The sequence below is a fragment of the Ruditapes philippinarum genome, unplaced genomic scaffold (assembly GCF_026571515.1).
Source record: "Ruditapes philippinarum isolate M1 unplaced genomic scaffold, ASM2657151v2 ctg4821_1_1_1_1, whole genome shotgun sequence".
Lineage (NCBI taxonomy): Eukaryota > Metazoa > Mollusca > Bivalvia > Venerida > Veneridae > Ruditapes > Ruditapes philippinarum.
Window position 1 is genome coordinate 109,527 of NW_026860278.1, and position 14,725 is coordinate 124,251.

The 14,725-nt window shown below is 29.2% G+C and overlaps 1 protein-coding gene across 1 annotated transcript in view; it reads right to left on the reverse strand.

The window, feature by feature from the left end:
• LOC132759498 (low-density lipoprotein receptor-related protein 1B-like) overlaps positions 1-14,432 on the reverse strand; it is a 53,827-nt gene extending 39,395 nt beyond the window's left edge. Inside the window, exon 1 of the mRNA XM_060751280.1 lies at positions 14,121-14,432. The gene's annotated coding sequence lies outside the window, so the exon portion shown is untranslated. The remainder of the gene's footprint in view (positions 1-14,120) is intronic.
• Positions 14,433-14,725: the final 293 nt, after the last annotated feature.

Below are 14,725 nucleotides of genomic sequence, written 5' to 3' on the forward strand. Positions count from 1 at the left end.
TGTTAAAATTATAACAATTTTCATTGTTTTGCATTCAAAAACGTTAAATATATAGTGTAACACCACTGTTTCTGTACAGTGATAGTATAGTAATTAATATAATTTTATAACAGAAATGAATTAAAAGTGAAACTTTAACAAATTAATAGAAATATAAGTATTCTAACACGTATTTTGTTCGGGGCACCTCTGTATCAAAAGTCCTAAATAGAACATTACTGGAGGTCTACATTTTGTTTGTAATTCACAGTACAAGTAACTAACATGAACGTATAAATGAAATACCTTTATGACATTTTATGATAATATCTAAACCAATCATAGACTCGACCGTCAATACAATTTAAAGACAAAAAACGTTGAATAAAAGATATGCAAGTGAATATTATTAATTAGATTAAAATCGTGGTTTTTGACTCATTAATATGCATCAATGCGTTTTGGTATTTTGATATCAAGCTTTGAGACGGGAACGCCTATATGACAGATGGCCTTTTAAGACTTAGAAATTTATTTATTTTTTATTTTCACAATAATGAATAACAAACATCGTACAAATAAATTCATAAAGCTCGTAAGCTTATATAGTATCTTACTATATTCAAACTTTTCTCTGCTTTGATTAAACTGCATGCAAAGATTGTAAAGATCCTTCTTATACATAGTAAACATTTCTTATAAAACAAAATTACTTTTCTATGAAACTAGTATTGGTTTTCAAAAATTACATTGGGTTGTCATGACAATGTAACATATAGAAATAGAATGATAAATTACTAAATCAAATTTTGAAAATCCATAAAATACGAATGCTATCAATTCTTGTGGGAAATGTATATGTGATAAATTCAACAATCAAACGGATAAATAAATTTATTTCACAGATATTATTTGTACATGTGTATAGTCAGTTACCAAAGCAACTATAATGTATTGAAATATTAAGAAGGACCGTTATTACTGTTTTGAAATGTCTACTTAAATATTTAATATAAAACTTGTATTTGTTAAGGTATTATACAGAAATATCTTTCATAAGATATTTTAATATCTTCCCGGTGTATTTATGAATATAAATCTACGTATTTTTTGTAGTCATAAATTTTAAAACGTAAATGTAATTCAAACTTGACGGTGTAGCTATGTAAAAAACAACTACTGATATTACAAACATATTTTGCATTTCAATATGCTTATTCCTAAACTAAAAAATAAATATATAAAAAGGAGTGTCGGAAATACTTTTTGACACATGGCATATCATAAATCGAAGATTCATGATGTGTAAATTTAATTATGAAACATGTTTTTTATAGGTTTTTTATTTTCATCGCAAGGATTGGTTCAACATTTTCTTAAAGCATTAAGAAAGCATTGGGAAGGGATACCATGATATCAGGGGGTGAAAGCTGAGATACGTCGGTGTGTTCATATGATAATGACGGGGTATAGGGAGTATTATTTTTGTTGATATGCCGTATACGGTTGCAGTGCACTTAATATTTTGGGTTTGGTTGGTTTGTTTTCCTAACTTATCAAGTAGTTACGTATGTCCTGAATATTGTTTTGTAAGTGTTCGTATAAAACCGACTGAACACGAAAAGAGCGTATTAAAAGATGTCATATAATGTTAAAATATTGAGAAAACAGAACAAATAAAATAGAACATTGTAAGCAAAGACCACGTCCTAAATTAGACAGTATCTATTGCAGTAAAAATAGAGAAAACAGAATCCCGATTGTAAATAACCTGTTAACCACGATATTATGCGTTCACAAAGACTTAATATTTGTAACAGAAATTAATCTATTTGAAAGTCAAACGAACGTCATGTATAAATTGAAATAAATAAAGACGTGCCTATTTACAAACACATACATAGTCCTGGAAAGACTAACTAATGCTGAAACATTGGTCATCGCAACATACCAAAATAAGAGCAAGTTGCTCGTAACTAGGCCTGCGTTGGAACACAATGTTAAAACACAACAATATTTCGTCACATAGAGAACGATATAGAATTGTAGCATATATTACAATAACTATTTATACTAAATACAACGAAATCTTATTAGTTATAACTGAACTATATAAATGGTGATATTTCAATTAATTAGTATTAATATTCAAGAGGTATTTCATGATATTTCTTTTCGTAGCGCGTTTTTGTATAATTGTAGAAAACGCCAATAAGGAGAAGACACACATTCTGTTTTGTAACATTGCAGTGGAAAATGTTAATTTGCAATGATCTATATTGATGTTACGAAATAAAATCTTGAAAGTCAATGACCTTGGTTAAAGAGTTAAAGATACAAATACTTAAGTACTTACGCCTCATTTACACTGTATTTTAATAAGATGCAAAAGTGCTTTGATTGAAAATATATAGATTGACACTAATGCATATTTAGTGTGATAAATTACAATTTCATATCATGAAATAGATCAGTAGGCTGGGTAACATTCATTTCATTAAAACAAGATTGCCTATTGCGTATGACTATCATCAAATAAAACTTTTGTGAGTTAATGGAATGTAAAACACGCCATGACTTAAAGTTCGCTCTTAAGTCGATGATTAAAGATATTTGCGATATAGTGTTAAGTGAAGTGCAATTTAAAGCAAAACGGATGCACTTTTAATGAAATGGTTGATACAATTATTAAATGGTAAATATCAGTTTGATTGGAAAGAAATGTTCCCAATTTAGTTCGAATGAATATTAAATTTTTTATATAGAATATATATACAATATAAAGCAGCACGACTCCATATTCGTGCTAATTTTCATAACAAATTTTGAAAAAGTCTTGAAAAGTAAAATATTGGGAAGTGAACAAAAAAATTAATTAACATGCAAAAGACATGTAACAATCCAAGTAAATAACCAACAAGAAGTCAAAATATGCAAAAGTAGCCCTAACTGTGCTAGTCACTCAGAAATTTATTAATAAATCATATTTCATGTCAATAATTTCTTGAATCTAAATTTTTTTCCAATTTTCTTTAATTCTTATTACACTACTGCAAGGCTTTAAAAGAATTCAATTAAAGTATACATTAGCTATCAATCTACAAAATACATTTATAAATAATATGTATAAGTAATTAAATTAATTTATATTTTAAAGAAACAATTAAAGATACACAATGACTCAGAAACAGAAATTTTGATATAATGTTTACATAATGGTTTTAGAGAATGTATAATGATTGTTATCAAAAACAAGTATTGATAAATGTGAAATAAATTTAACATTAATTTAAACCAATTTTACAAGTTTCTTGCAGCAGTAATGATTATGTTGTAAATAGAAAGAGTAAAAAAAGAGTTGTGTTTTTAAAGATATATTATGCTCATCCTTGAGTAAAATATTTTAATCACTTATTTATTTATTGAAATCTATGAAATTCTTACTGAATTTGTCTATTTTGAATAAAGGAATGAATTAACTATGAATGGTAAGCTGATTCCCTATTACAGGTCAAATAAAGTAGGTTTTCTTTCTTTTAAAAGGTGCCAGTTTTTTCAAGGACTCTCTATGTTCATATTGTGACCTCCTAGAGTTTATTGAATTTTAAACATAACATATTAGCATGTTAATTTATATTTACAAAGAGTCTGTGAAGCAATTATCAATACTTTTAATATTACATCTGCGCATGGAAATAGTATATCAACAATCACTGTTTTGAAAAGTATAAGTAAACTCAAAATATACTTATTTATAAGATAAACAAGGTATCAAAGGGAGCAGTATGACAAAAATCACGATTTTCCAAAAATAACCAAAACATGTTCGTCATATCGGCGACACCACACAGATATAGGTTTTCTATTTTGTAATATAATACCTCAATGACTGCGTGTTAGGACAAAAATTAGTTTATATTGTATAACGATATCAAGAGGTGATGACGATGGTATATTTATCAGGACGTGAAATTAATACCCTTATAATATATACACCATGGCTGACCTGGCATCTGGAAGTAGGAGCAAATTATAGGTTTGAATTTAGTAGTGTGTATCCGTTACACTCGTGACATGGCATACATGAACCTATCTTGTCTATTACCTTGTCATAAAATAGAATTAGATATGCACTGCTTCAATGGCTTTAAAAGAAAAAAAAACGTCTAGTACGTTCACAGGACGGTCATTGACTTGACATAACACACATTAGCCTCAACTTTAACCTGTATCTTAAATGCTTTATATTGTTCTACCCTATGCAGGAAAGCTAAATCAAATGTTTGACATTTGAGTTATGGGATGCTTATCTCATTTTTATACATCTTTCAAAACAAGTACGATTCGATTTTTCAAACTTTTTATATTTTATGATTTGGTCTAAGGTCGCACCAACACAGTATAGGTCATATATGGCGACTTTTTAGTTTTACATGTGTGTGAAGATATGTTTACAACGCAATATTAACGTTAATATTTCATATAAAAATATTGTTTATTACCATTCATTTCGATAATGCACTTATTACCGGATTGTTATACTTTCTTCTGTATAATAAAATAATGGTATTTCACGTGGAATTCTTTTGATGAGATATGTTAAACATTATGTTATTCAATGATAACAAAACCATGAGCCGGATCTAAAGTTATATAAATATTACATTTCATCTAATAATGTGCATAATATTGTAAAATAGGACACATGAAAATCATGCACATTCAACGGTTGAGACTACGTTATGTAAAATGTAGAATGAAGATACATTTAGGTGATATCTCACGCTGTAGGTAAAATATTTATATTGAGCAGTATTTGACATTTTTAGAGTGCATAATATTTTTGATAAGCATTTTAAAGTTGCATGCCTCTAGAGCTAAACTATTTCAAGAAAATAAAACTTGAGCAAAATGTTTAAAGATTTTATGAAAAATAAAAATATTCGTGATTCAAGTAATAATATACATGTTATGTTCGATTAATTACTGATTTTGCAGTATTCAACACCATATTTCTACCACGTGACTAACGCAGCAAGGGCTATTTTTGCATATTTTGACCTTCTTTTGGTATTTTGCGTAGATTGTAAGTGCCCTTTGCAAATTGTAAATAACTTTCTTTGTTCACTACACAATATTTTACTTTTAAATAAATATTCAAATGAATCTGAAGCCATGTTGCTTTAACACAAAGTATGTTTATTTTGCTCTGTAAATTGTAAACGTGTTCTAATAACAAATCATAAACCCAAACGGTGGCCTACTGGTGGTACAACGACCGCAATACAACAGGTTACAGGTTCGAGGTTCGATCGTCGAAGGATTATGTTTAAACCATCGTATTAATTATAATGAACAAAGTTTTATAAAAAAAAAAGCGGATAGATTATTGACTATGTATCAAAGGTGTGGTATTGTATGGTTTCAATGCAAGATTTTCCGTGAAATAGCATTGTAAATCGTACTCTAAATTCGAGTGTGAACACTTTGGCCAGTAGAATTATAAAATTGTTCATGGTGACTTTTAAATGTGTCCAATGATTCACAGTAACGAAACTAACGTGATTAAAAGAAATAATATGTAAGCATTATTCATACGTAATAAGCAATTTAAAATATCTAAACAAACATAAAAGGAGTAAAAAGTTAGTAAAAGTCGCGAAAACCTGAAATCTAAAACAAGTATTAGTATCTTCAATCGGAAAGATACACAAGACACTTTCATTTTTTAAACGTGTGTTTGAAATGATATATTTAAAAGGATCATAAAACAAATATTGTCTATATGTAGTCAGCAAAAATGCCGGAGATTACGTAAATGATACTATTCAGCAAAAAATATCGAAGTAATTGCGTATCACGATTAACTGATAGTAAAAACATTCACGTGCACCCCTAGGGTACTGTCGTCAAATAGAAATCTAGTCTTATTATATTTCATGATGACATATTTTTGAAATTAACGCTAAAAGCTTTAAAATCGCTGCAAGCCATCCTACATCGATCTTACATAAGCATGACGGTTATCAATTTTTTGCTATATGTTAAGTAATATGACTAATAAAGTACTTGAAAATCTAATTTAAGAAAATATTTGATATTTTAACAGTCCACATGTCTTATAAATAATATCATGTTGATGTTCTATTAAAAAAAATCGTCACGACGCAACTGCGCATTACATGTTTTATAACTAAATAAAATAAAGTAGAATATGATACAAGAATATAATATGCTAAAATACAAATAAATAAAAAATTTGTTAAAGATAGCCATTATTAATAAGACATCGATCATATTTTGAACAATAAATATATCATATTTCAAAGGTGGACCGTTACTGACCAGGTGGAAATTCAGACCCATTTCGCTGTAGACCGCAGACTGTTAGGTTTGAATAACACTTGGTACTAAGAAAAAATGTATGACAATTTCGACTGTGAAGCATAGATGTATTTTATGATACAAAGTTTCAACTTAAAATGCATATATTTATGTTTTATACTATATTATATGGACAACAGCATAATATACATGAAATCTGGAATGATATAATGATTGAAATGTTTTGAATGTTATTCTTCTACCTTTGGTACCTAAAGGTAAAATTATTGCTAAAAATGTGGAAAAGGGTGACCCCTCGGAAGCATTAATCACATCAAAATTACATGACAATTGCAGACTCGGTTTGATTGACTCTTTACATAAGGGATAATAAAACAATGTGCAACATCCCTCACGCCCCTAGCACCGGCCGGGACAGTACTCAATATTCAACACTCAATGATCCCGAAGGACCAGAAAAATATAATAACATTAAAGTGAAGTAAACACACTAAACATAGATAAACACCTTATCAAATAAACAACTCTTTACCATGTGTTCAGCATTCATACAATAAGAATTCATAAACAACACAAATGATATTCCAAAAAAACTAGAAGACCAAGAGGTTACATGAATATGGAGTCATCATGCATATAAAATTTACATTAATTTTAACTTGAAATAAAATCTACTAAACCCGTAATGACCTATATCCTATACTAGCAAACGCATTCGTAATGATTAATTTCAATAATTCATAGGAATGTCAATCTATTGGGCTACACACGCAGGTATTGATCTTAGCACATGAATAAATAAGTAAGTGATATTGTGAACTATTGTATTAGTATCACGTTTCTAAGAATGTCTACAGCCCAATATTGCATCTAAATATAAATATTTTTAAGGCGATATGTTCTAAATATAAATACGATTAATTGCACGGCAGTTGTTTTCTTTTTTGTTTTGTTTGTTTGTTTGATTTTTGGTGTTGTTTTTTTTTGTTGTTGTTTTTTTTGTTTGTTTGTTTTTTTTTCTGTTATTGTTGTTGTTGTTGGTAGTGGTGGTGTTTGGCACTGTAAAACGTATTTTTGTAAACGTTTTAAGCCATAATCAAGCACCTACTTGCTTTAAACATAGCCATCGGAGTATCCGTATTCAAATTATTCACACTTAAACATTATTTAATTTCAATATTAAGTGTTTATACACACAATGACATTTTGCACTCTTAAAATTACTCATTGACAATCATTTTATTTGTGGGCAAATGGGTCAGATACGTATATTTTATGTAAGCAGGGTTATAAATCATATTGTAGTTTTTATTGAAGATAGATGTACCTTCTGTGAAAGGTTTAATCATGCGAGGTATATCTAAAATTAAATCAGCATATACCCCTATAATTTTCTTTAATTTCAAACGGTTTACAAAGAGATAAAAAAGGTCATGAAATAGCACTGTTATACAACTTTGACTTCTAAAATACGACTTTTTTACACTTGATATAGCTCTGCAATCTTTAATCATCGAAACCAGATATTCATTTCTTAAAGGATTCTTTACTTTTACTATTATTTTACTATTATTTACAAAGAAAAACAAATGTCAGTGCATTATCGTTTAAGCGTTTTTAATCTTTGTCAAAAAGTAATTTTGTGCCAAAGATGAAATTATTACTTTGATTAAAAAGATAGAAAAAGCAAGTACTGTCAAATAAAGTATGCCTCTCAGTAAATATGTGACAATGTTAATGAACACTTAAGTATATGTGAGGTTATGTGATAGAGACAACATGAGCAAACAAATTTTTGTTATAACAAATAAAAATTGTTTGACTTGAACGTTGCATTTGTATAGCATTTTTCATTATATTGATAATACACTTGAAATGGAAGTAGCTATAACTGACATGAAATTTTAAAATGACACATGGGCATGTTTTACATATTATGGTCCAATGAAACAGTCATGTTGTTCTTCTTTGCGTTTTTTTTAAAACATGTTGTACAAACTCTTTTATTATGCCATATATTTTTAATGTTATCAGGTCATTATACATCATTGACTACAATATTGAATTCTATTGGGTGAGAATACAACTGTCAAAACAAAATTAGACTCTGAAAATGAAAACAAGGCTATATAAAGCCACGATTTCAACCTCGCTAATCCATTATTTCCACTTCACTAACTCACTATTTCAATTTCATGACTTCAACGTCATGAATTCATAATTTGAACATCACGATTTCAGCTTTGTAAATTTACGATTTCAATGCATGAAGTTGAAATCTTGAATTCATCCTAACCAATATTGTTTTTGTACTATAAATCAAGTTATTTGAATTACGTATTATGTAGGATAGTGTGTGCAGATATTGAATACATTTGACAATACATTTCTTACAATACCCTTTCCTCTTTTATATCTTTCTTACTTTAACTGTATTTATAATGACGTTGTTTAAGATTTCTTCAGACCAGGAAGTATATGCCTTAAGATTTTACCTATAGAAATACAACTGCACGAAGCGCATTGACCTTTGTAACTAGAGGTAATAAATCAAAATATACCATTATTTGATATAATTGATATGCATGTATGGAAAGAAGAATGGACGGATGGATGTACGTACGTACGTACGAACGAACAAACGAATGAATGAATGAACACTTCGTGTTTTTTTTTTCGTAAATGTTACTTTGGCATTTTCCTCATTAACGAGTGAAAATAACCACTTCATCCGATGGTTCTTGTGGTTTATTTATTCTTTATTTATTTTTTTTTTCATCTATTTTATTTATTTTTGTTCAAGTACGATTATGGATAGAATTAAGCTCATAAACCATTTGATGTTTGCCTAGACTGACGCACGGAGAGACGATCGAACAAACGAGTCTCAAAATGTATTTTCCGACAGCAAGAACATTTAGACTCCTTACACTTGATGTCCAGTAAGCTGATTATTTCAAAATACATCAGATTTCAAAAATATAATGATTGTGTTCAATAAACAATTATGTACGTTTCCAATAAACAATGACTATATTTAGAGTAAACAAAGAAAACGTGATTTATATACTAGAATATTAGACGTTTTGTCAACATAAATGTTTGGATAATGTGTGGCAGGGTTTTGTTGGTGCGGCGTTTCTTGAGCGTCGCTCCCCCTGGTAATGTTTATTCCTTCATATTTTTTTATATTAGTAGGAAAATTAAACAATTTAATCCCAAAGGTTTAGCAATAAAGGCAGTTTTACACAGAGGCTGAAAGGTATAAAAACAGTACATGATTTGAATTATTAAAATAGTGAACATAGTTTTCGTGACCAGAAAGTTTACATCCTAAAAATATCAATAATGAGTTAAACATTATTCATATCTTTAGCTATAGAATTAAACGCCCTATGACCATGAATTTAATAAGTTAAAATCGTATATTAATTGATTTCCATTGCATATGTACAGATTTTAACTTTACATATCAGCGGCTTTGCATTTAAACATGTATGTCTACGTAGGTTTTATACCCGTTAGAACTATTTCTGTGCGTCTAATATTTACAATAATAGTTTGAAAATGTTATTTAGTTTCCAGCTAGGTTCCTTTTTAACAGCAAAAATTGATGGCGTATGTATACATTTATTTTTAACCTAAGTCATAGTTTGATCAATTTCAAAAGAAAGTCAATAAAAATAACTATGATATTTCACACTTTATATCAATAAGAATAATACAATGTTGCGGCAAATATCGGACAAAAATACGAACCCTTAAGAATTGAAAAGTAACTTAACAAAATGGTTTAAGACGGCGCACATTTAACTATCCAGAATTTGACAATTTTCTAAATTTTGTTGAGGCAGAAACACATGTATTTACGAACATTCAATATCATTAAAAAAACATTTTTCTTTGCAGCCAACCGCAAGTCAGTGAATTCATATGTCATTTAATATCCACGTAATATATATATTTAAAAAATAATAATGTAAACAGAGATATCAAATGAACAATTTAATGAAGAACGGAAGGCAAAACATAACAAAGAACAAAGCAAATCAAATAGAACGCAAATTTGAACTTCATCAAGGTAAATAAATGACGTCTATTTGATCGTCCTTGACATTGACCTTTATTGTCAGAAGAATCATGATTGGTCTGAATGAAAATGTGTTTATATTGATCCACTCGCAACTCGAAATTGTGATCACCGCCCAATTTAGAAAAACTGGTCAACCGTTGATATCGAAAATTACATTTATTACTTTTATAAAAGAGGTGTAATTTAAAACTGTATACTGTCTAAAGTACATTTTGTAGTGCAAAGTTCAGCGACAAGGAATAAAATGTGTGCCATCAATGAAAAGTATACTTTTTAAATAACCATCCAGAGATTATTTGTATCGTAATTTTGAAAAAGATTTTAGTCACGTGAAAGTTAAAAACTGAGTGGCGGCATGACCGAGGGGTTAATGTGCCGAACTAGTAATCTAAACATTGCTAGCCGCGTGTAGGGGCAAGCCGTTGTTTTCGTTAGCAGGAAACTTTCAACGTCTTGCAATGCTTAGTACTGATTGGTTCAAGAAATGAATTTGAGTTTTTTTTTCAATAAGCTTATAGCTTTCAACACATTTGAACTAAAATAAATTCTTATAAACTTAAGTCAAAAACTATTTATTTCTCTCATTCCATGTATAAACATGACACAAGAGGTGACAATTATGAATAAAAAAAGTAGAATGATGCTCAAGCAGCAGTTAATAAGGTGAGGTTTATACTAACAAAAAACTATGATAGTAAATAATTTAATATTAAATATTAAGTTTGTAGACTTTAAAGTATCAAGTATGTGGAGAGTCAAAACGTTTCTGTATATTTATGAAACAAATGTGTAATACCCCCATACAATCAAGAAGCAGTTACATCAAATTGCTAAACAAACTGTATGTTAAATTACTAGATCTATCCAGAAATTGTTAATACATGACATAATTAGAGGAAAAAAGAAGAAGGAAGGCTATTTCTTTTGTATACAGTGGACAGAAATGATACTTTTATGTAAAGAAAAATGGCACGCAATTTTAACATTGAAACAGAATTATAAATATATTTGACAGTTTGTGCATAATGAAAAACATAAGAGACAATGTGTTAGCTTTGATAACTTAGTAACGAAATGTATGTATGAAAACGTAACAGAAGTGTCCCAATTTTCTTACCATTCGACCAACTAAATGATAAAGGGACATGGAGAAATATAATTTATGTAACATTAAAAACTGCTTTCGGTTCATGTTTGCTGTCTTTTTGTTCGATTAAGCTTGATTATTTTTTCAGCCTTCAATATTTTACTTTGATTATGATTGTAGGTTAAGCGAACATTAATTTATATTATTTTGAAAGAGGTGCACAAAAATGCCAATGTCCCCTTCTGACTTTAATAGTAACAATTTCCGTTATATTAATATTGTGAACATTTAGGTTATTGTTCCTTAAAACTTATTTTATTAACACCTTTCCAATTATTTCCCAAGTCAATTTTACTTAATATATTTTTTTAATTGGGGTGGGTTCAAAGCTATGAATAAAAGGATAACAATATACTGTAGCTCAAATAATGATATTTTAGTGTTACTGGTCGGAACCCCAACTCATTTAAAAACCACTGCATACTATCTGAACGGAATGCATGCATTTGACAACAGTATCTTTAATATGCCATGTAATGATAATATTTAGTATCGGGAAGATAGCACTGATATTGAAGATCGAAGGTCAAAAATTCAGTTTATAGCTTTGAACTTCAAGATAATATTATCGCAAAATTCACTCTTGACTATTTCTAGTGACACTGCCAAATAGTTTGTCTGATAATGTACAATTTTTAAACATTTCGTTTTTGAAACATATCTAAACACTTGTTCTTATTATATATAAACGGGTGTACATTTGTGTGTTAAATTGATATATGCGGATGTGCATTTGTTTATTTCTAAAACTAAAAAGGACCTGTAGCTCTTAAAAAGGTTGTGCATACTGATAAATGACACCTTCGCATTTAAGTTTTGTTTACAAAATATTAAAAGTAGGTACACATATTTGAGAGTATATGTATCAATTACACGAATAATACATTACATGTATGAAGATTTTTTGAATTCTCAAAATACATTAAAGATTTCTGGAGGCAAGGATAATGTATTTATTATAAATATTTAATAAACACTTCAAAGGCTGTGATATAGGCAACAGCCTATATTGTCTACATAACATTTTAAACCGTGATGTTCATCCAAACACCAAAGATATACTATACTCATCTTTGGGTAAAATAATTCTATCGCAGAAATTTATTGAAATCTATTAACTTCTCGCGAAATATGTCTAATTTGAATTTTAAAAATGTTAACATTTTGTATGGGAAGCTGCATTACCGGTCAAGTAAAGTTGGTATTTCTTAAAAAAAACACACAAAAAAACAACTGCCAGTTATGTTAATGACACTTTTTATTCTTATAGTGGCCTCCTATATTGTATAGGGTTTTAAACTTAAAATGTCTACTCTGTGTGAATTCGAAACATGTTGACTTCATATTTACAGAGAAACTGTGTAGCAATTTTCAATATTTTCAAACATCAAATTTGAGCATGATTTATCGTTAATCTGGTGCAAGTTTAAGAGACACATTAAGTAGGATATCTTTGATGAGCGTTTATGTTAGAAACTGTAAAATATTTAAGGTCGTTTCCACCTGCAATGAGTAGTAATAATGGTTTATAATTGTGTATGTATGGTCTTGGTGGTCTGTTAACTTCATTATTTGCAAGTACAAGGTTGCAACAATGCTTACAAGACTTACTTGCAAATTTTGGGCATTGTCTGATTAAAGTTCCATTTGACATTGCCTCTTGATACAGTAGTATTTTCCTCCTCAATCTTATCTGACATAGAATTGATTGACCTTATACTCTATACATATATATACCTATCACTAATGGATAAAAAAAGGGTTTTTTCAGGGTATTGGATAAAAAATATTTTCCGGTAATTGGATGAAAAGAGGTCTTTTCGTGTATTCTATCCACCAAAATCAAATGGTATACTATGTGTAAGCATTTTTTGTACAATTTAAAATTCTTAAAGTAATATCACCATATATATTAAATAAGATGACAAACAAGAACGGCCTGACCCTTTGTGACATTGCAATATACCAAGCGAAATGATTCAAACTTTTTAAGTTTCATTTGATTAAAATTGTCCACGTGTCGCATACTTTACTCCATAATTAACCTTTTGTTGAAGTAATTCAATCCACCCGGGTCTTATTTTGACTTCAACACAGGGTTGAATGTACGAAATTGTATATGCATGCATGACCTACTTTGAATGAATTGTCAATTATGATATTGTTATATTGGCATACAACTTTTATGATTTTAGCATGTTATTTTTAAATCTTTGCACTTGTTGGTGTATAAAATGTTCTTCTGAATTAAAACCGTTTTGTAATTTGCGAAAGTGTTATAATACCCGTGACACAGAGCTTTTATATCATAATATAATCAATAAGCAGTTAAGCGAAACTTATGCTCATGACTTTAAACGCAAATAAAAGTACAGCGTTATAAATATGTTTCAAATAATAATTAATATAGATATACTAGAATTAATAACGGGTTCATATAAATCAAAGGTAAAACTTCAGTTTAACTATCAATAGCATTGTCTAACATTTTGCCAATTTCCATACGCATGAACTGTTACCTTAATGAAACTATCGATTTAACGTATCAAAGCATACCTGTTAAGAAGTCAAGCTATATCTAACTCCACATGAAAAAAAAAGCAAAACAATGGCACACTATTTTCTCCCTTAATAAGCGAATACAGTCAACATGCACGTCACAGGTGTTTGAAAAATCTTAATTGTTTAAATGTCCATATTTGTAATGATATACCCCGGTAGAGTTGTTGTGTACGGTTTAACTGCTTTATATATATTTCACGATCGCACATTAACATTGACTGTCGACATCTACAACCTCGTTTAAGGCACGGGTAGTGCGTTTCATGCTTAACTTGAAACTTTAACCGATGTACCAATTCGTTATTTTAGGAAATTATATCAATTGTATTTTTTAAACAGTAAGTGTCACGTTGTGCAAAACTTATAATAGCAAACACTACCTGTATAAATAACGTCTATTGAACTCTATCGGTTTTCAATAAAAAAAATTTCACCGATGAATGATCAGTGATATTTGCGTCCTTTAATGTCAGTTCTAAAATTGGCTTAAAGGTAGATTGTCTGATATTACAACATAAGATCTATGATAGGGCTTTTATTTGTAATGCAATGTTGAACAACCATTTAAATTAAATTAGATTGATACACAAGACATTGTG